Below are 21154 nucleotides of genomic sequence, written 5' to 3'. Positions count from 1 at the left end.
CATGAAGAAATCCTTGGGAGACTGAAGTCTGTGTTCATCCACTTTGTATATAAGATAGTTGGCTGCAACCCAGGGTGGAGGGTGGCAGTAAGAGGGTTTGTTGGAGGAACACAGTGGATAAGACAAACAACAGAAATCTGTGGAGGGTGATTATGCAGCCTAAACAGATGTGGGTAGATAGGCCTAAGCAGTTTTGTAGCGAGACAGAGGCTAGTGCAGAGGGGTCATAGGGGAAATGGAAATGAAGAGGTTTTGAATGTGCAAGAAAGTCACCTCAGATAAGACCCAGTGACTAGGGCTAACATAACTGTAAATTCCTAATTTTTGCAAAAACACAGTAATAGCATGAATGCTGGATCTTTGAGAAATAGGTGAATTTTCTCTCCAGTTAGAGTAAACATAGTGTCATTATTAGTATGAGAATTAAATGGAAAGGTGCAACTAAAGTGCTTAGCCCAGAGCTAGGACAATAGTTATTCAAGAGTGCTCAATAAATAGTTACTATCATTTAAAATTATTTTAAAGATAAATTTAAGGTGTAAGATATTCCTTGAGTGGCCAGTTGAAGTCATTTGATTAAAACCTCTGTCTTGCCCCTCTTTTTCTTCAATATGACTATCAAAAGAAAAGGTCTTATAAGGCAAGAAGAAATATATATCTATGAAAAGCATGTATTCTTATATAGAAATCTGTGAACCTATACCTAGAAGTACCCAAGAAATCCTTTTGAGGAGTGGATGTAAATGATATTGGAGAGTATTAGAGACTGCTCGGGCAAATGAATATGTGTGATGTATTCTTGAAATAGATCACAAAAATTGCACAGAGACAAGAGATAAAGAAGGCAGGGCTTTCCCTTATCTAGAAATCTATTAGTTGGCTTATTCAATTAAAATCAGATACTGTTTCAGACTATTCATTTTTAATAGGTATAAGAGTGATAAAGTGAATCCTTTGCTTGTCCTAGTTCTGGCTGGGAAGGAGCTATTAGTTGATGACATGGAAGTGATTGAAACCTTGGTATAAAGCAACTATTTGTTATGCCAATTCAAAAAAACCTACAGAAAATTAGTGTGTGATAAAACAAATACCCATATACTTATCACCGGGATTTAATAATTACTCACACATTTTGCCTAGGAATCAGTTCTTTCTCTGGTTTTCTTTTTTTTTTTTTTTTTTAAAGATTTTATTTATTTATTTGACAGAGATAGAGACAGCCAGCGAGAGAGGGAACACAAGCAGGGGGAGTGGGAGAGGAAGAAGCAGGCCCATAGTGGAGGAGCCTGATGTGGCTCGATCCCATAACGCCAGGATCACGCCCTGAGCCGAAGGCAGACGCTTAACCGCTGTGCCACCCAGGCGCCCCTTTCTCTGGTTTTCTAATACTGTCAAATGCCAATATGAAAAATACTACGTTAGTTATAACAGTTCGATAAGTCAAAAATCATGGAATAGAGCCATTTATCAGGATAGTACTGCCTCCTGATTTTATATTATGCGTCGTGTTCATTTTTGCAATTCTGTTGCATCTTGTGGGTGCATTCCCTTTAAGTTTTTCATGAGCAGTCGTCATATCTGTGATTTCTGCCTTTGAAACAAGTGGGTGGCCATTTACTCAGTGGAATGTGTTATTTCTTAATAAAAAGAAGAGATCTTTCAGTGAAATACTTTGGATATGAGGATACTGTACAGAGAAAAGGGAAGAAATCAATAATCTGATTTTTACTGATATGGAAAGTAATGATTCTCAGAAATACCTATATATATCCGATACAAAGGTAGAGTGACTTCTATTTTAAAATAAATCTTGAATTTGTAAATAAAATAGTACTTCACCTTTATATAATGTTACTAATGGTATTCCTTTCAAGAGCTCAAATTTTTTTCAAATTTATTTCTCCATTTATTTTCATCACAAATCTGATGTAGATAAGAAGGGGTAGATATAATTTAATGGCTAACATTCTAAAGAGAAAATACATCTTTTGGAAATTTTATTTGAAAGTTGAGAAAATATGTTTTATTTTCCCTTGCCAGAAATTGTGAAGACTATAAAACATATCAAAACATATATAGTATATAAGTATTCCTTTTTGCTTGAAAATTTATATTATTGATGCTTATAACCCAGAGACTAGAAAAATGAAACACATAAAAATACTATATGCTTTTTTTTATGACTATAGATGGGTGTCATTTGTTACTGTACTTCTGAAAGCTAAGAATTTGTCTATAGCAAATCCTGAAAGAATGAAATCAGCTTAAGTATATGCCTTGGTAAAAGTAGTATAGAGAGAAGAATTTTAGCAGGCTTGATGAGGTCATGTTAGATACAAGTAAGAAAGATCATTAAAACTGCTTAAGAAGATACTCTAATAATTTTCTGATGATTCAAACCCTGTGCATGGAATGCTCATTGAAATGTTTGAAATCATATCTTTCATTGAAGAATATATACTCAAGTATTATTAGGTCTACTCTATGCTTATAGAGATAAAAGATAATTTTACTTACCTACTTATATTTCTAGTATTTTTTTGTCGATATTTTATGTGTTGGTCAATAAAGATTCATTAGTCTTGGTGAAGCAAATTATGGGGATAATTTTGTTTTAGGAGAATTAGTCTGGATGTTCTCTGTTGATAGGGGACAAGACTTGGGGAAGAGTGGCAGAAGAGACTGGTTATTCTTGATTCCTGCCACCCCTTCTGTCTCAGGGATTTTTCCTTCACTCTCCAGCAGGAAAACATTGGGACTTTTAGTGGGGTGCATGGCCATCCATTTCCCAGTTTTCCTTTCATTTAACTGTGGCTATGTGATATGTTCTAGCCTAGGGTTTGTGAGGGAAAATGATATGTCACACTTCCCAAGACATGTCCTTAAAGGAAGGGATGCTATACTGTTTGTCCCCCTTACTTCTATCCTGCTGCTATGTGAGAGAGAAATGATCTATCTTTTCAAAGGTACATTAACTCAAGTTTCTATTTCATGCAGCTAAACCTATATCCTAGTTAACTTAAAATTTATTATGTGCATATGGAGTACTGCATATAACAAAAACTTAAATAGGTGAATTTGTTTCATGGTTTCAAGGATATAGACATTGCACCATGTAAAAAAGGTGGCTTTTTTTTTTTTTTAATGGTGTAGCAAAATAGTGGCAAGTATACCTCTGATATCTGGAGTAGCAGATTATGGGCCAAGTGAGCCAATAACTCTCTAGGGGGAAATGGTGGGAAAAATTCAATGTCTGTTGACCGTTCCTTACCTCTTTCAAAAGGCGCTACAACAGAGAGGAGAACTCAGGTTAGAACTAGCTAGTTTGCCAGTAGAAATGCAAAGGAACATAACTCTGCTGAGAGACTTTGTGCCTGAGGCAATCTCAGATGACTGGGGGTTTTGTAATTTGGGGCTTTGCCCAGCTGAAAAAGTCAACTGATTCTGTAATTCAAATTCAAGCAATTATAAAACTGTCAGTTTAAGCAAAAAGATAAAGAATAGGGCTCCAAACCTTTTCAAGCATCACTGTCAGACTATGGGAACCTTTCTAGCTGAGGAGATGAGCTGAAAGGCGTTGCCTTGCCACTTAAGTCTCAGTGGGCTTCCAATGGCTGCTGGTTGTGCCAGAGAGTGTTGTAGGCAAGCACAGAGATAGTAAACAAAATGTCAGTCCTCAAGCCTTGCAACCGTCTGTGGTGCGTTTGGCTGTGTTTATCCCTGCAACACTAAAAAACTAGAAGCCTAGTGAGTTTTTGAGGGAATGTTACTGCCAAGAACTCCAAATGCCCGGGCTGCAGAAGCTTGTGATTTTTTTGACCTCTAAAGCAACATCGAAATCTGCAAACTTACACTGGCTAGAAATAGATTGTGAAAGCTGTGCCCACTTCAGATGTATCTAAGGAGAATAATGGACAGGAAAGAAACCCCTAGAGAGCAAAACCAGAGGCCTGTGAGGAAAATGACAAGTAGACAGCAGAACTGATGGCTTCTAGATTGGCTAACTGAGAACCTAATGAGCTCTTGGAATTTTTACAGTATAGGACCATTATTTTTTCAAATTTAAGATTAATTTTTAATTTAAGTATACATATCACATAAAAGTTTTATGTCATAAAAATATGCCCCATATTCAATAATTTTAAAGATACACAGTTACTTATATACGCTTTTAATCTAGTTTATCTATTATCATGAACCCTTTTGGTCCTTGAACTTGCCTTTGTTTCCTGTCCTAAGGCTTGGTGCAGATATAGCTACCCTATTGGGGAGAGGCAAGAAGTCAAGGATACTAGAGCAATCAGTCTCTGTTATCAATGATTCTGAGAGGCACTCAGCATCATGACTGTTATTCAAATGTAAATAAGCAAATAATCTATATGAGTGACCTTCATGAGGTTTTTGCACATAAAATGTATTTTATATCACTAAAGATATTTGATAATTAGATAGCTTTTATTGTGGTTATGCTGTACCTCCCCTATAATTTGGTATATTGGATAAGAAACTACCCCACCTCCTTTTATTTTTTTTGGAGGGAGTAGCAAATGGTTAGACCATATCTGGACTTGCAACAAAGGAATGCATATCATTGAAAACAATTGGATTTTGAGTTACTGTATGCAGTAACTGGATACAGCCTTGAGGTGGTAGTCCTTTGAGGTCTGGGTCAGAATATTGTATATATTGGAGGAAGAGTGCCACTCAAGTTTCTTTAAGAGAGCTTCTGCAGCATGGAGTGCAGTCAGCTGTGGTGCCTTTGAGATCTGTGAAAGCGTTCAAGCCAAGTATACACTCTCCCTGACTCTGGGCAACTATAACCAATGATTGAGCATGGTGGGGTTTTTAAGTGGCAGCCATTGCTGCCCAACATGAGACTCATGCAGAGGGCAACTTTTGCTTTTTAGCTCCCTGTTGGGCTGGTTGAGTGTTTTATTTTTTTTTTTAATTTTTTATTTTTTTTGAGTGGTACCAGAGTCTGGATTCTTTTTACTCAAGCCTCCTTTCCTCCTTTCCTTTTATAGGTATCAGACCTCTATTGAATATTGGAAGCTTTTCTGCTTATTCCCATTCCCTCTTGTCTTTATCTTTCATGGGCATCCCCACCTAGGACATCTCTTGCACTTCTGTGACTTGACCACTGCTTCCTGAAGGTTCAGAATGGACACAGGCATACGTGCAAATGCTTCATTGTAGAGCCAAGTGGTATGCTAGTATCACATTTCTTTGTCTGTGGAATTTGAGTTACTACCCCTGTGCCACTCAATGGAAAATGTTTCTGTTCAAATAGATTCTCCTTTCCACACTTTACCAAATGTCTTTGTTTTATCCTCAAGTTTTTCCAAACTCCCAACCATATTATCTATTTTATTTATTCTCATTTTTTCCTGAATCATTCCACTCCTACCCCAGCTCCAGTCTTTACTAGGTTTCTCTAAAATAGCTATGTGGTATCATCCTGGAATTTCCCTTCACTGCTCTCTTGGGGTGGGAATCATTATCTGGGGAAGGGGAGCCCTAGACCTTCTTTCTTCTTTGTTTTGATGGAGTACCTTTCTATTCTCTTAAAATACATTTTTATTCCTAGGAAAGTTTCACTTAAGGTAAAATTCTGAGTTCCTGCATGTTCAAAAATGTTTTTATTATGAATTATGAGTGATTATTATGTTGGCTATTGAAGTCTGGGATAAAAAAATAATTTTGCCCGGGAATTTTGAAGGCCTTGCGCCAGAACACATCCTATGTTCTTTAAAAGGTTTTATTTATTTATTTGAGAGAGAGCAGTGCAAGTGTGGGGAGGGGCAGAGGGAGAGGGAGAGAGACAAGCTCAAGCAAACTTCCCTCTGACCCCGATGCAGGGCTCCATCTCATGATTTGGAGAGCATGACCTGAGCCAAAACCCAGAGTGGGACGCTGAACTGATGGAGCCACCCAGGTGCCCCTCCACCCGTCCTGTGTTCTGATGATTCTCTGTGATTCCCATTCCCTTGCAGATAAGCTCTCTTTTCTCCTTGGTAGCTTTTTTTTTTTTTTTTAAACCTCAGAGGTAGGACATTTTACCAGGACATTTCTAAGTCCTGGGCACAGAATGAGTCTTTTCAGTCTGAAGACCAGATCCATCTTTAAAGAAATTATCTATTAGCACTTCTGCGATAATTTCCCCTCTTCTTTCTTTTTTATGTGTCCTTCTGAAATTCTTATTGGGATGTCTTGGAATAATCCTTTGCATCTCTTATCTTTTCTCTCATGTTTCAGTTTCCTTGTATTGTAATCTGGGAGATTTCTTTAGATTTATTGTCTAACTTTTCTATTGAATTTTATTTGACAATCAAATTTTAATTTTCAAAAGTTGTTGCTGTTGTTATCTGGTACTGTCTTGTCTATACTGTCTTGTGGTTATTTTATCAATACAGTATCTTTTTAAGAAGTTAATTATTTGGGGTGCCTGGGTGGCTCAGTTGGTTAAGCATCCAACTCTTGGTTTCAGCTCAGGTCATGGTCTTGGGGGTGGTGAGATTGAGCCCCACATCGGGCTCTGTGCTCAGCATGAGTTGGCTTGGGATTCTCTCTCTCTCCCTCTACCCCTTTCCCATTCATGCTCTCTCTCTCTCTCTTTCAAATAAATAAATAAAACCTTAAAAAAATAAGTTAATCATTTGAGGGGAAATATACATTCAAAATAGTATTTTTGTGATTTATATATTATAAATATGTGACAGAATGAATACCCATGTACCTATCACCCCAGTAAGAGAGGCAGCAGCAGCACCACAGAAGCTCCTGTCTTTTCTTTGCCATATTTCCCCTCGCCATCCAGAGATCGCTCCTACACTGCAGGTTGTATTAATCATTCCTTTGGTTTTAAAAATAGCATCTAAGTATGTATTCCTAAACACCAGTTATTTAGTTTTGCCTATTTTTGAACTTTATAGATGGATTCATACTGCATGCTTCTTTGTGCATTTTCATTTGATTTTTGAAATTGCTTATTCACTGATAGCTTCCACTCTGTTCTTTGTGGTTGGCAGCTTGTATCTTTAAAAAAAACCAGCATTGTCATTTTAATGAAGGCTCAGGAGGGAGAGGAAATAAATGTGTGTGTTCTTTTTTTTTTTTTTTTTTAAGATTTTATTTACTTGAGAGAGAGAGAGACAGAGAGAAAATGAGTGGGGACAAGCAGACTCCCCCTGAACAGGAGGCTGACATTAGTTTCAATCCCAGAAGCCTGAGATCATGACTTGAGCTGAAGTCAGATGCTTAGTCAACTGAGCCACCCGTGTCCATAAATGTGTGTTCTTAGCCTGTCATATTAAACTAGAAGCCTAGATGAGATACTGTTTGAAGTATGTGAATCATGCTATTTTATTAATTCATACTTGGTCTTACTAGTCTATATATGTATATATAATATATATTATACTATATGTGTATATATGAAATATGAAAGTAACAATTTAAAAATGTTTTGTAATTAAAAATCTGAACTAAGTTTTTTGAGGAACTGGTGGGATGTGATGGGCTTTGGGATCAGCCAAATTTGGGTTAAAATTCCTACTCCACCACCTTTTATTTTTTATTTTAATTTTTAAAGTTTTTATTTTTTTAGTAATCTCTATACCCAATATGGGGCTTGAACTCATGACCTCAAGATCGAGAGTTGCATGCTCTTTCGACTGAGCTGACAGACACCCCTCCACCACCTTTTATTTTATTTTTATTTTTTAATAATATTTTTTTACTATATTATGTTAGTCACCATGCAGTACATCCCTAGTTTTTGATGTAAAGTTCCATGATTCATTACTTATGTACAACACCCAGTGCACCATGCAATACGTGATTTCCTTAACACCACCTTTTAGATAAGAGATATTGGGTACATCACTTAGCGCCTAAATTCCCCAATATGGCCCCTCTGTAAATGGGGTTAAAAATACCCACCCAAAGTATTATTTGATGATTAAAGAAGGTAGAATATATGAAGGATTTAACTTAGTGCTCAGCACCATAGTAAATACTTAATAAACATAGTTTCTGTTCCTCCCTCTTCTTAAAGAAAAATGAAACTTTTTCTGTCCTAATAAATCTTATAAGTAGGTCTAGTTTTATGACCTGTGCAGTCACACAGGGCCCTATACTCAGAAGGGCCCAGTGCTTGGTTTAATGCTCTATTGTCACTGTCTTGAAATTGTTAATAATTTTATCTTTGAGATTGTGTTATGTAAGTGAAGTCCAGTGGGACAATAGAGCGTGCATTGCACAGAGGTGGTACATTTAACATGTGTGTCCACCTTACCTTGCCACTCCATTGACTTAATGGAACTAACATGCTCCACGAACACAGAATTACAGTGAATGAACGATGTGTGGGAGTTCAGTGACACTGAGACAAGTACAAGGTTAAGTATTATTCCTCTGACCAAGTAGGGGATGCTGGCATCCCTGAGACACCACACTTTTTTGGAAGCAGAATCTGCTTTGAATGTGGAAGAAAGGCAGTGGCATTCTGAGAAACACAAATGACCATGGAAAACTGTATTGGCTCTCTATTAGCCAATTATGCTAGAAATGATAGTAAAGAAAAGGAAAGGTAGGGTAACCCATAGTTCTTTTTCCTTTTAGTCCTTCCTTACTTAATACTAAGCCAAAGGTAGAAAGTTTTGGTAGAATGTACTGGTACCAAAAAATGAAATAAAAACAGTTAAGTTAGTTTTGCATAATATTTCCACTCTTCTGCTAAGAATGAACTATATCAATTGTGATATTTCAGTGATTCTGCATATCATTACATGGTCTTGTATTTAAAAACTGTTATTGCATAAGGTAAATGTAAATGGTAGGAGTCGGACTAATAATTTAAAATTTTAATTTTTTAAAAACTTAGAATGGCATTAAGTAGGAAATAAGAAACACCATAACAAGTTAAGAGAGAGACCATGGAAGAAAGGGAAAAACTGTACATTTTAATAATTTCAATATTCCCCCTCCCCAGTATTTTGAACAAGAGACTCCATGCTTTTGTTTTACGCTAGGCCTCACAAAATATGTAGCTAGCTCTGCTCATAAGAACTTTTACTGTATTTCAAAGCCTGTACTTTATCAGCACAATCTGGAAAATGATAGCCAATAAGTTGTATTTCCAATTTTCTTTAATGAAAGATGCAGGCAATATCATAGGACACAATCTAGTGTTGCTTTTAGGTGATTGTTTTTGCTGAATTGGTGAGTTCAGGCCAAATAACCTTGCTTAAATAGGTAAAGTGGAAAAGGAAGAGATAGTAGATCTTTATATTTCATGATTTTAGGAGAAGAAATTAAAGACCAAGAGTGTGTAGAGGAGGTGCCAAATATGAATGCCTTTTAGGGTTATTTTACTCTTTTATGAAAGGTTTGTGTGCGAGTATCAGTAGAAGATTCTAAAATTCAGCATCACCCAAGGCTCCTACCAGTCCTGCTAGGCTGATAGATATTTAGTGCCTGGAGACTGACCAGAGAAACAGAATAGAATAGAATTTTTTTTTTTTAATCCGTGAGGAAAAATTCACATGAAATTCATCATCTAATTAAAGACAAAGGACCAAAGAATAACTGATGGCACTAGTGAGTCAAATCCGTATTTGTAATTTTAAAAATAGGGGGCGCCTGGGTGGCTCAGTTGTTAAACGTCTGCCTTCGGCTCAGGGCGTGATCCCGGCATTCTGGGATCAAGCCCCACATCAGCCTCCTACGCTGGGAGCCTGCTTCTCCCGCTCACCCTGCTTGTGTTCCCTCTCACTGGCTATCTCTCTCCCTGTCCAATAAATAAATAAAAATAGAACTTGTTATAATTTAGAATAAGTTTTACAGATAATATGCTGTAAAAGGGGATAGCAACGAAGATGAAAGCCATTGACAAGAGAAAAGGAAGAAAGATTAAGGATCCTATAAGCAAGACTGAAGGGAAGTTTCGTGGAAGAGTTTCAGGCAAGTTTTTCTTGCGATTACTTACTTCTTAAGAGAATATAAGGTTGATGGATGGTTTCAGAACTTGAGCCATAATGCTCAATTGTGTGTTATTTGTTTCACTTTAGAAAGGCATACAAATGTCACAGCAATCTCTGTGGCTTGACTGCCTTGAAATAGGTAGAGCTACCTGTAGGTGGCAGTGCTCGCATATTTGCTCAGACCAGAGTTGTTTCAAAGAAAGTTAATTATTGAGAATTCAGGATCTAAAGAAAAGAAAACCAGTTTTGTTTAAAATACATACTTACACAAGCACACAGAAGCACTTCTTTATTCAGACATCAGTGCTTTGAATATGTAAGGTTGACATATGGATATATTCAGAGCCTACCGGAAAGGTTAAGACAAAGTCTAACACATAAAAAAGCTAGTAAGAAGGGAAAATATTGCCTTTTTTAGATACCACCACTTCCCTTTTGTTTTTTCTTCTTATTGACAATTGTCATATATTATTATAGAATATTATTTTCTTAATCTTCACTCAGAGTCTGGAGTTCTTGGAGGGATCTTTGTTCTATGAGAGACTGCAGGCATTTTCTTGCTGGTCGGACTGCTTTAATATGAATTATATGGCATGTGATCAGTAAGCAAGAAACAAGGTGCTCAAGGTTAAAGGCTTCAGGCTTTTTAATTGTTGTATTAATACTTTATCTTCCTAGGTCCCTTTAAAAACCTTTTAAATTATGGAAGTAAACTCCTTCTCTTAGCTTGTTTTTCACAGGTAAAAACTGAAATTTCAAAAGAAGGAATGAACAAGGTGTGTACATCTTTTGAATTGGTAGTTGTATAAAATAAAAGATAATTTATTATGAATAGATTTTTATTGCTGATGATCATTACTTTTTCCCCCAAATGCTCGTGGGCAGATCACGCCCTGAGCTGAAGGCAGACGCTTTACCGCTGTGCCACCCAGGCGCCCCAAAGTCTTTGTATTTTGATTATAATGCACATTTTGAAAATTAGGAATAAGAGGGTCATCTGGGTGGCTCAGTTAAGTTTCTGCCTTCAGCTCAGGTGATGACTTGGGTCCTGGACTGAGCCCTGCGTTGGGCTCCTTGCTCAGTGGGGAGTCTGCTTCTCCTTCTCCCTCTGCCCCTACCCCCACTTGTGCTCACTCTCTGTCTCTCTTTCAAATAAATAAATAAAATCTTAAAAAAAAAAGAAAATTAGGGATGAGAGTAAAAATATTTTGTTTAAAAATTTGTGAAGATATGGAAAATTTATTATGTGCTATCTGGGTTTTGAGAGAAATTTTAGGTCTCCTTATTGGTTGTTATACTGGAAATGGAAATGATAGCTATTCCTATAGTGGCTGAGTTTGACTGCATTGAAGTGCCAGGCAGGAAGATCTGCCTCTTGCTTCTCTGTATATAGAGTAGGGGTTTACATAATTTTATGTGATTGATACCAGTCAGCAAAGGAGAGTCTGAAGACAGCACTTGCAGACATGTTAGAGCCTAACAATACTTTTTAAAAAAAGATTTATTAATTTGAGAGAGAGAGTAAGAGCTGGAGGGGGGGAAGAAAGAGAGGGAGAGAATCTCAAGCAGACTCCCTGCAGAGATTTGGGGCTTGATTTCATGACCCCGAGATCATGACCTCAGCTGAAATCAAGTGTTGGGTGCTTAACTGACTGAGCCACCCAGGCACCCCAAACCTGACAATACTTTTGAGAGAAGGTTGCCTATTAGAAACCTGCCAAAAATACAAGCTAATACAGGAATCAAGAATGGAAAAGATGTAGAACTTCAATAAGTATTTGTTGATTTGATGTTATTTAGTTCCAAATTATTTAAAGATTATTATTCTTGCGGCACTTTGCTTATCTCTTCGTGTGCTCTTCTTATTATTAGCCAGTCTCCTCTGCTTTCTTCATGCATTTGTGAAAACCATATTTTTGTATATTAGTGATGCATTTTTAGGAAGAGAAGATGATGGGATGGTACTGAATAAATGGCCTTTTCATTGCAGTTACAGCACATGTATTCAAGCATAAATAACCAGAAATCTCCAAACCATGGCAGTGTATAATTTATAATATTCAGATCAATAGGAAATTCTGTGACTTAAGAATAAGGGTAATTCTCAATGCTCATAATACTGTATCCTATATGGTTAGAAATGAGTCTTGCAGCTAATTAAAAATTAAGTTATTAAGCAAATTTCTCCACCAACAAAAAGTGCAAATAAAGGAGACCCATTTTTATCTACCAAACTGGCAATAAAAATGGATTTTATTCAGTGACAGATGGTGTAGGGGAATGGGTGTCATATACTCTTTTTTATTTTTTTTTTTATTTATTTTTTTAATTTCTTTATTCAACAGAGATAGAGACAGCCAGTGAGAGAGGGAACACAAGCAGGGGGAGTGGGAGAGGAAGAAGCAGGCTCTCAGCAGAGGAGCCTGATGTGGGGCTCGATCCCATAACGCCGGGATCACGCCCTGAGCCGAAGGCAGACGCTTAACCGCCGTGCCACCCAGGCGCCCCGTCATATACTCTTGAAGGGGCGTCAACTGATATAATTTTTATAGAAGGCAATTTAGCTACATATATATATCTGAAGTCTTAAAATGTTTGTACTTTTTGACACAGTAATCCCAGTTATAAGAATTTATATTTAGATAATATTTGATGCATGTATATAAGGATAATTATCTAAATATTGTTTATAAAAACCCCAAATTGAAAAACAACCTTTGTGTCCAATGATGATAATTTATTATTAAACTATGGTACTGCCTAAAACAACAACAAAAAATTCAGGAAAATATTTAATGACTTGGAAAATTGTTTACAATATATTTTAAGCAAAAAAGATTGTAAAACTATATATCACAATCATATTTTTTTGTGGGAAAAAACTATAGAGTAAAATAACAGAAGAGAATATATGTCAAATGGCTAGCTGGATTTGCCTCTGTATGGTGGGCTTATGGGTGATTTTACTTTCTTCCTTATCGTTTTTTTTTTAAGATTTTATTTATTTATTTGAGGGGGGGGGAGTGTGCGCACTACTGGGGAGGAGGGGTAAAGGGTGAGGGGAAGTATCTCCAGCAGACTCCCTGCTGAGCATGGAGCCTGATGTGAGACTCGATCCTATGATCCTGAGATCATGACCTGAGCCAAAATCAAGAGTCAGATGCTTAACTGACTGAGCCATGCAGGTGCCCCTTTCTTTATAGGTTTTTTAATTTTCAAACTTCTACAGTGAACATATATTGTATAATACATTAATAGTTATATTTTTCCCAGAAAAAGGAAACATAACACTTTATTGTTATTACTGTAAACACTAGATAATCAATTGTTATATCAACATACTTTGAAATAGCCTTTTACAAATAAATAGGCCAACTTCCTTTTTTAGATAATAAAGTAGCATATATTCAGACCTACTTTCCCATTGAGAACAACTAGAAATGCTAGATAAATCACAAACATATTTTGGGAAAATGTTTGTTTGAAAGCACTGGAGAGCTAAAAGTCAATAGGAGTTGAAGGCCAAGATCTCCAAGAGAAATAAGTACATTGAGATTAATCCAATATTCTGCAGTGGTTGTCCTTTGCAGGATTTACTAATTTGGAAGAAGCAGTTGAGAGGTTGAGAAACTGAGCAGAAAATTATGATTAAAAGACTAAGAATCTAAGCAGGGCCCTCAGTTATTTCTGTTCACTGGGGAGATAAAAACTTAAATTCAGTGCCCATTAAAGAGCAGGGGACTTTATTAACCATGCAAGCTGTATTTGAGAAGCCTGAAGGACTGTATTTCTAAGAGTAATGGCCAACTGGACAGACCATCATAAGGGCTGAAACTCAGCTTTGAAATAGATTAATTATGATTAAATTAAGGTAATCAGCCTCCATTCCTTCTGATAGAAGTATAACTGAATACTTTTTGGAAGTACATGACATTTTAAATCTTAATTTGTTCCTTCAAAATATCCCTTTAAAATGCTTGTTAGTAAATAAAACCTTATCAAACATACTAAAGATCAGGTTCAAAAAATGAAAAGCCAGAAGAAAAAAAAAAAAAGAAAAAAGAAAAACTGAGAGAATAAAACAGACCAAACAAACAAACACATAGGTAATCCAGGTATTGGATGAATCACACATGGACTTAACAATAAGTGTGATTAATATGTTCAAAATATAAATGGTGAGATAGGGAATTTGAACTAAAAAATAGGGAAAAAATTATAAAATGAAAAATAAAATAACACATTTAATTCTCCATAGGGGAATTTAACAACAAATTAGACACAGTTGAAAAATTAGTGAATTGGAGGATGAGTCAGCAGAAAATATTCAGATTGAAGCGCGGAAAGGAAACATAGAAACAACACAGAAAATATGTAAAATATATAAGACATAGTTAAAAGGTCTGATGTGTTGTAATTGGAGTCTCAGAAAGTGGTGAGGCAATAGAGCAAAAACAGTATTTGATGAGAAATTGAGCATTTTTTCATCCAAAGTATAAGACTTCAATCTATAGATTCAAGAAGCATCACAAATCCCAAGCACTATAAATACAAAGAAAACTACACTTAGTTGCATTATAATAAAACTGCTCATAATCAAATGCAGGACGAAAAATCTAAAAGCAGCCAGGAATAAAAAAGGAGCAGCAACTCTGATAGGGGACTTCTCTACAGAAATGATCAAAGCAATGAAAGCAATGAAAAAGTACATAATGTTCTGAAAGAAAAATATCTTTCAACCTAACATTCTTTAACCCAGTGAAAATATCCTTCAAATATTTTAAAGGATTAAAATAAAGATATTTGAGGTAAAACAAAAAACAAAACCCAAAAGATGGAAAAAACTTGTTTCCAGCAAATCTGCACTAAAAGAAATAGCAGATAGTAGAAGGAAAATAATTTGGTACACACACATGGTAATTCAGGTAGGAATTAAAAGCAATGTAAAGGGTAAATACAAAGGTAAATCTAAGTGAATATTGACAATACCATAATAATGTTGTGAGTTTTAAAATGTATGTAGATTTAAGGTACATAACAATAAGTAATATAAAAGAAAGGAGATTTTTGCATTGTCCAGGAATTAGTAGAGATATTCATTAGTTGAAGATGTGGAAAGTAGGCTCTAGGGTAACCAGTAATAGAAAGTAGAGAAATCTAAAAAGTAAAAACTTAGTAAAGGGGAAAATGAAATAATAATAAAAAATGAGTAATTCAAAAGTAGGTAGGAAAGGAGAGAAAACATATAGAGCAATTACAATAAGAAACAAGTAATAAGGTGATAAGTTTAAACCTAGATGTATTAGTAATCATATTAAATATAAATGGACTCAATTTTTCATCTGAAGAGCAATGATTGTCAGACTCAAAAAAAACCCCACTCAACTATCTGCTGCTTTAAGAGACTGAACTTAAACGTAAGGGCACAGAAAGTTTGAATGTGAAATGATGGTATAATATATGCAATGTGAAACTATGAAAGTTAATATCAGACAAGGTAGACTTTATAATAAGGAGGATTAGTAAGAATAAAAATGGATGTTTTCAAATAATAAAATGATGAATAAAATAGGAAGATTAAGCACTTATAAATTTGTATGTTCCTAAAATAATATGGCATCAAAAACAATAAAATAGAAATGACGGAACTAATAGAACTAATACAAATTGTGGAAAATTGAAATTATCAGTAATGAATAAAATATACAGATAAAAAATCAGTAAGGCTATAATAATTTCAATTAAATGATTAATACACTTGGGGTACCCGGGTGGCTCAGCTGATTGGGCGTCTGCCTTCAGCTTAGGTCATGATTCCAGGGTCCTGGGATTGAGCCCCATGTTGGGCTTCCTGCTCAGCAGGGAACCTGCTTCTCCCTCTCCCTCTGCCGCGCTCTCTCTTTTAAGTAAATAAATTTTAAAAATCTTTAAAAAAAAAAACGATTAATACACTTGACCTAAATGACATATATGGAGCACTATGCCAGCTACAACCAAATGCACATTTTTTACAATTAAACATGGATCATTTATGAAAATTGACCATATGTTGAAATATAAATTATATTTAAACAAATTCAATAGGAGATGGGACTAGGATAAGTTTAAATGCCATGAAGTTTGCTGTTCCTACTGAGATGCAAATATTTTTCTTGAATAAGTGCTCTCCAGGTTACTGCACCCTTTGGCTAAGTTCCAGAGTTCTGAAAAATTGGTTCTGACAGGTTTTTTCACCACTTTTATGAAGGGGCAGCATTTTGGAGTTCTTCTCTCCACCATTTTTACTGATATTCTCAAGCATCATTACCCATAGGAAAGAATAGATTTCAATAAGATTATAAAATGTATTGACTACATAATGATGATATGAAAATGCATCAAATTTGTGGGGGTGTAGGAAAATTTGAGCTTGGAAGAAATGCATGGTCTTATGTTCATATATTAGAAAAAGAGAGGCAGAAAAACAGTGAACTAAATATTTGTCTTAATAAGTTAGAAAATCAAACTTAAATAAGATTGAAGGAATGAAAAGATAGGGGAAGAAATTTACTTAATATAAAAAATTGAATAATAAAATAAATCTAAAAGTTTGTTTCTTGTAAAGATAAATGTAATTGACAAAGTATTAGCAGCATTTATAAATAATATTTAAAAAGTTACAAATAACCACTATCAGGAATGAAAATGGAGTGGCACTATTTTTAATATAGTTATTAAAAAGTTTGATAAGAGACACCAAAAACACATGAAACAAAAGAAAAAATAGATAAATGTACTTCATAATTAAGAATTTTGGTGCATCAAAGGCTATAAAATCAAGAAAGTGAAAAGACGGGGTGCCTGGGTGGCACAGCGGTTAAGAGTCTGCCTTCGGCTCAGGGCGTGATCCCGGCGTTATGGGATCGAGCCCCACATCGGGCTCCCTCTGCTATGAGCCTGCTTCTTCCTCTCCCACTCCCCCTGCTTGTGTTCCCTCTCACTGGCTGTCTCTATCTCTGTTGAATAAATAAATAAAATCTTTAAAAAAAAAAAAAAAAGAAAGTGAAAAGACAACCTACAAAATGGGAGAAAATATTCACAAATCATGTATCTGAGTTTAATATTCAGAATATATAAAGAACTAAAACAACCCAATTCAAAAATTGATAAAAGTACTTAAATAGACATTTCTCCAAAGAAGATATACAAATGGAAATAAGCAAATGAAAAGATGTTCAATGCATTAGTCATTAGGGAAATTACCTAGTGTCCATCAAGAGACAAATGGATAAACAGTGTGGTATATGCATAAATAGAATATTATTCAGCTATAAAAATGAATGAAGTTCTGATACATGCTACAACATGGATGGACTATGCAAATATTGTGCTTAGTGAAATAAACCAGGCACAGAAGGATAAATATTGTATCAGCCCACTGATGCAAGGTACCTAGAATAGGAGAATTGAAGTCAAATAAAGGTTACCAGGCGTTCAGGGGAGGAGGGGACAGAGAGTTATTATTTAATAGGTACAGAGTTTCACTTTGGGATGATGAAAAAGTCTTGGGTATAGAGAGTGGTGATGGTTATACAACATTATGAATGTATTTAATGCCACTAAATTGTACAGTTACAAATAGTTAAAATGATAAATATTATGTCATATATACCTTACCATAATAAAAAGTTATTATGACGGTATTGGGGCAACTTTATGCCAATACATTTGAAAAAACAGATGAAATGCCCAAATTCTGGAAGAAAACACCCCACAAATTACCAAATCTGACACAGGAAGAAAAATAAAATCTATTAAAAATTAAGTGTATTAGAGTTTTTCCTGGGAAGATGGTGAAATAGGAGAACCCTAAAGGTACCTCATCTCTTATAACATTCATATCAATGTAGACAACCCAGAAAATGACCTGAAGACTGGCAGGAAAAAGTCCGTAACTAAATGTAGAGAAGAGGCCACACCAAAGACAATAGGAAGGACAGAGAGGCAGTGGGAAGCTAACCGGACTCACCAACTGTCCATGGGAAGGAGGCACTTACAGGTGTAGGGAGAGGAGAGAAATAAACTATCACACCGGGGAGCCTGACCAGGGAAGATGAATCCTCATAACATATGGTTTTGAAAACTAGAGGGGCTGAATTTTGTGAGTTCTTACAACCAGCGGGGCTTAAAACCTGGAATTTAAAAAATCTGCAGGCTTGGCTTTGGGACAGCTGGGAGGGCAAGAGGAAACTGCATCCCCATCCTTAAAGAGAAAGCACATGAACAACCCACAGAGATAAAGGCAGCAGTTTGAAAAATGCCTGAGGCATAGTGGATAGAGGGTTGTTTACTCATTTCAGAGCATGTCCTGGAGGGACAGAGATCCTTATGGACAACTCCAGGAACAAAGGAGCTGGCAGGCACCATTTCTCTCCCCAACCCCCAGTATAAACACATAGCCACCTGTAGGAACCAGTGTGGCACTGACAGTTGCTAACTAACTTGCTAACATGATGCATCCCAACCACCTCCCACTTTGGTGGATCTGCCTCCTCCAGCCCAGCCTGCCAAAGCCCCAGTGCTGCTGGTCCCCAGTACCAGAAAACCCACGCAAATCTTGCCAATACTGAACTTCCACCCACACGTGCTTTGCAGATCTGCCCCCTCCAATATGCTCTTGGCTGAGCCCATCCAAAATGTTGTCACAGGCCTGGCAATGTGCAAGAAGCCCCAACAGGACCAGTACTACTCCAAAGCAATTCCTGCACTGGGAAGAAGGAAAAATAAACACACACTCCAGTAAGACTGCGGGCTGGGGGCAGATAGCTGGTCTGACTGCAGGCTCTGCCCACCAATGAAAGCTTCCCAGGGGACAACACAGGGCAAGCACCCTGCAGTTTGGTGCTATTGCATTTCTGACAAGTACCTGGTCTGAATCAACTCAAGCCCTGAGTAGCCCTAGACTGGCCCACTAACACTACCGGGAACAAAAACTGTCCAAAACAGGCAAAGGGAGCAACTGCAGATGTTTGAACTGAAGAAAAAAAGTGGGAAGCCTTTAGAGCAGGTCACATGCAACACACATAGGAGACACCCGTGAAGTACCAGGTTCTGGTGAATAGGGGACACTGCCCTGTAGGGCACTGTAGGACCTCTTTTTCATAAGGCCACTACTTTCAACAGTAGGAGATATAGCTGATCTTCCTAACACACAGAAACAGACACAGAAAATTAGACAAAATGAGGAGACCAAGAATATGTCCTAAATGAAAGAACAGGACAAAAATCACAGCAAGAGACCTAAGTAAAATGGAGATAAGTAATAACACTGGATAGAGAACTTAAAGTAATGATCATAAAGACACTCACTGTACTTGAGGAAAGAGTGGAGGATATCAGTGAGACCCTTAACAAAGACATAAAAAGAACCAATCAAAGGTGAATAACACAAATGAAATTAAAACATACATAAGATAGAATAAATAGCAGGCTAGAGAAAGCAGAACAAATCAATGACCTGGAGGACAGGGTAATGAAAGTAATCAAGCTGAGTAGGTGACAACAACAACAACAAAAAAAGCAAAATGAGAATAGACTTAGGGAACTGAGTGACACCATCAAGCTTAATAACATTCACATTTTAGAGGTCCCAGAAGGAGAAGAGAGAGGGAAGGGGACAGAAAATCTATCTGAAGAAATAATAGCTTAAAAACTCTTGAATCTGGGGAAGGAAATGGATATTGAGATCCAGGAGACATAGAGATCCCCAATAAAATCAACTCAAGGAGGTCCATACCAAGACACGTAGTAATTAAAATGGTAAAAAGTAGTGATAGGAATTTTAAAACCAGCAAGAGAAAAGAAAACAGTTACATACAAGGGAAACCCATAAGGCTATTGTCTGATTTTTCAGCAGAAATTTTTGCAGGCCAGAAGGCAGTGTCATGATATAATCAAAGGCTGAAAGGAAAAAATCTGCAACCAAGAATACTCTATCGAGCAAGTCTATCATCCGGAAGAGAAGGAAAGATAAACAGTTTCCCAGACAAGTAAAAGTTAAAGGAATCATTAACCAGTAAACCAAACCTATAACAAATGTTACAGGGGACTGTTTGAGTAGAAAGGAAAGACCATAAGTAAGAGTAAGAAAAGTAGGAAGCACAGGGGTACCTGGGTGGCTCAGTTGGTTGAGCATCTGTCTTCACCTCAGGTCACGATCTTGGGGTCCTGGGATCGAGTCGTGCATTGGGCTTCTTGCTCAGCAGGGAGTTTGCTTCTCCCTCTTCCTAGTCCCCTCCCTCTGCTTGTGCTCTCTCTCTCTCTCAAATAAATAAAATCTTTTTAAAAAAGAAATAAAAATAGGAAGTACAAAAACAGTAAAAATAAGTATATCTGTAAATATCAGTCAAGGGGCTCACAAAAAAAGAATGTAAAGTATGACACCATATACCTAAAATGTGGGATGGGGATGTGAAGCAAAGAATGGGTACAAACTTAAGTGACCAATAACTTAATATAGACTGCTATATACAGAACATGTTATATACAAACCTAATGGTAACCACAAATAAAAAACCAGTAATAGCTATGCAGAAAATAGAGAAAGGAATCCAAGTATATCACTAAAGAAAGCCAACTAATTGTGAGAGAAGGGAGCAAGGGGAGAAAAGAACAGAAAAGAACTACAAAAACAACCATAAAATAAGTACCAAAAAGGCAACAAATATCAATAATTACTTTGACTAGGGCACTGGGTGGCTCAGTTGGTTAAGCATCTGCCTTCGGTCGAGGTCATGATCCCAGGGTCCTGGAATCTAGTCCCACATCAGGCTCCCTGCTCAGCAAGGAGTCTGCTTCTCCCTCTGCCCCTCCCCCCTGCTTGTGATCCCTCTCTCTCTCTCTTATGCTCTCTCTCTCAAATAAATAAGTGAAATCTTAAAAAAAAATTACAAATTAAGATGAAAACACAACAGTCAAAAGTCTTTGGAATGCAACAAAAGTGGTTCTAAAATGGAAGTTTATAGGAACATAGGCCTACCTCAAGAAGCAAGAAAAATCTCAACTAAACAACCTAACCTTACACCTAAAGGAGCCAGAAAAAGAAGAACAAACAAAACCCAAACCTAGCAAAAGGAAGGAAGTAATAAAGATTAGAGGAGAAATAAATGAAATAGACAAAAACACAATAGACG

This window comes from Ailuropoda melanoleuca, chromosome 19 (assembly GCF_002007445.2).
Source record: "Ailuropoda melanoleuca isolate Jingjing chromosome 19, ASM200744v2, whole genome shotgun sequence".
Classification (NCBI taxonomy): Eukaryota; Metazoa; Chordata; class Mammalia; order Carnivora; family Ursidae; genus Ailuropoda; species Ailuropoda melanoleuca.
This window is presented reverse-complemented; position numbering follows the sequence as displayed.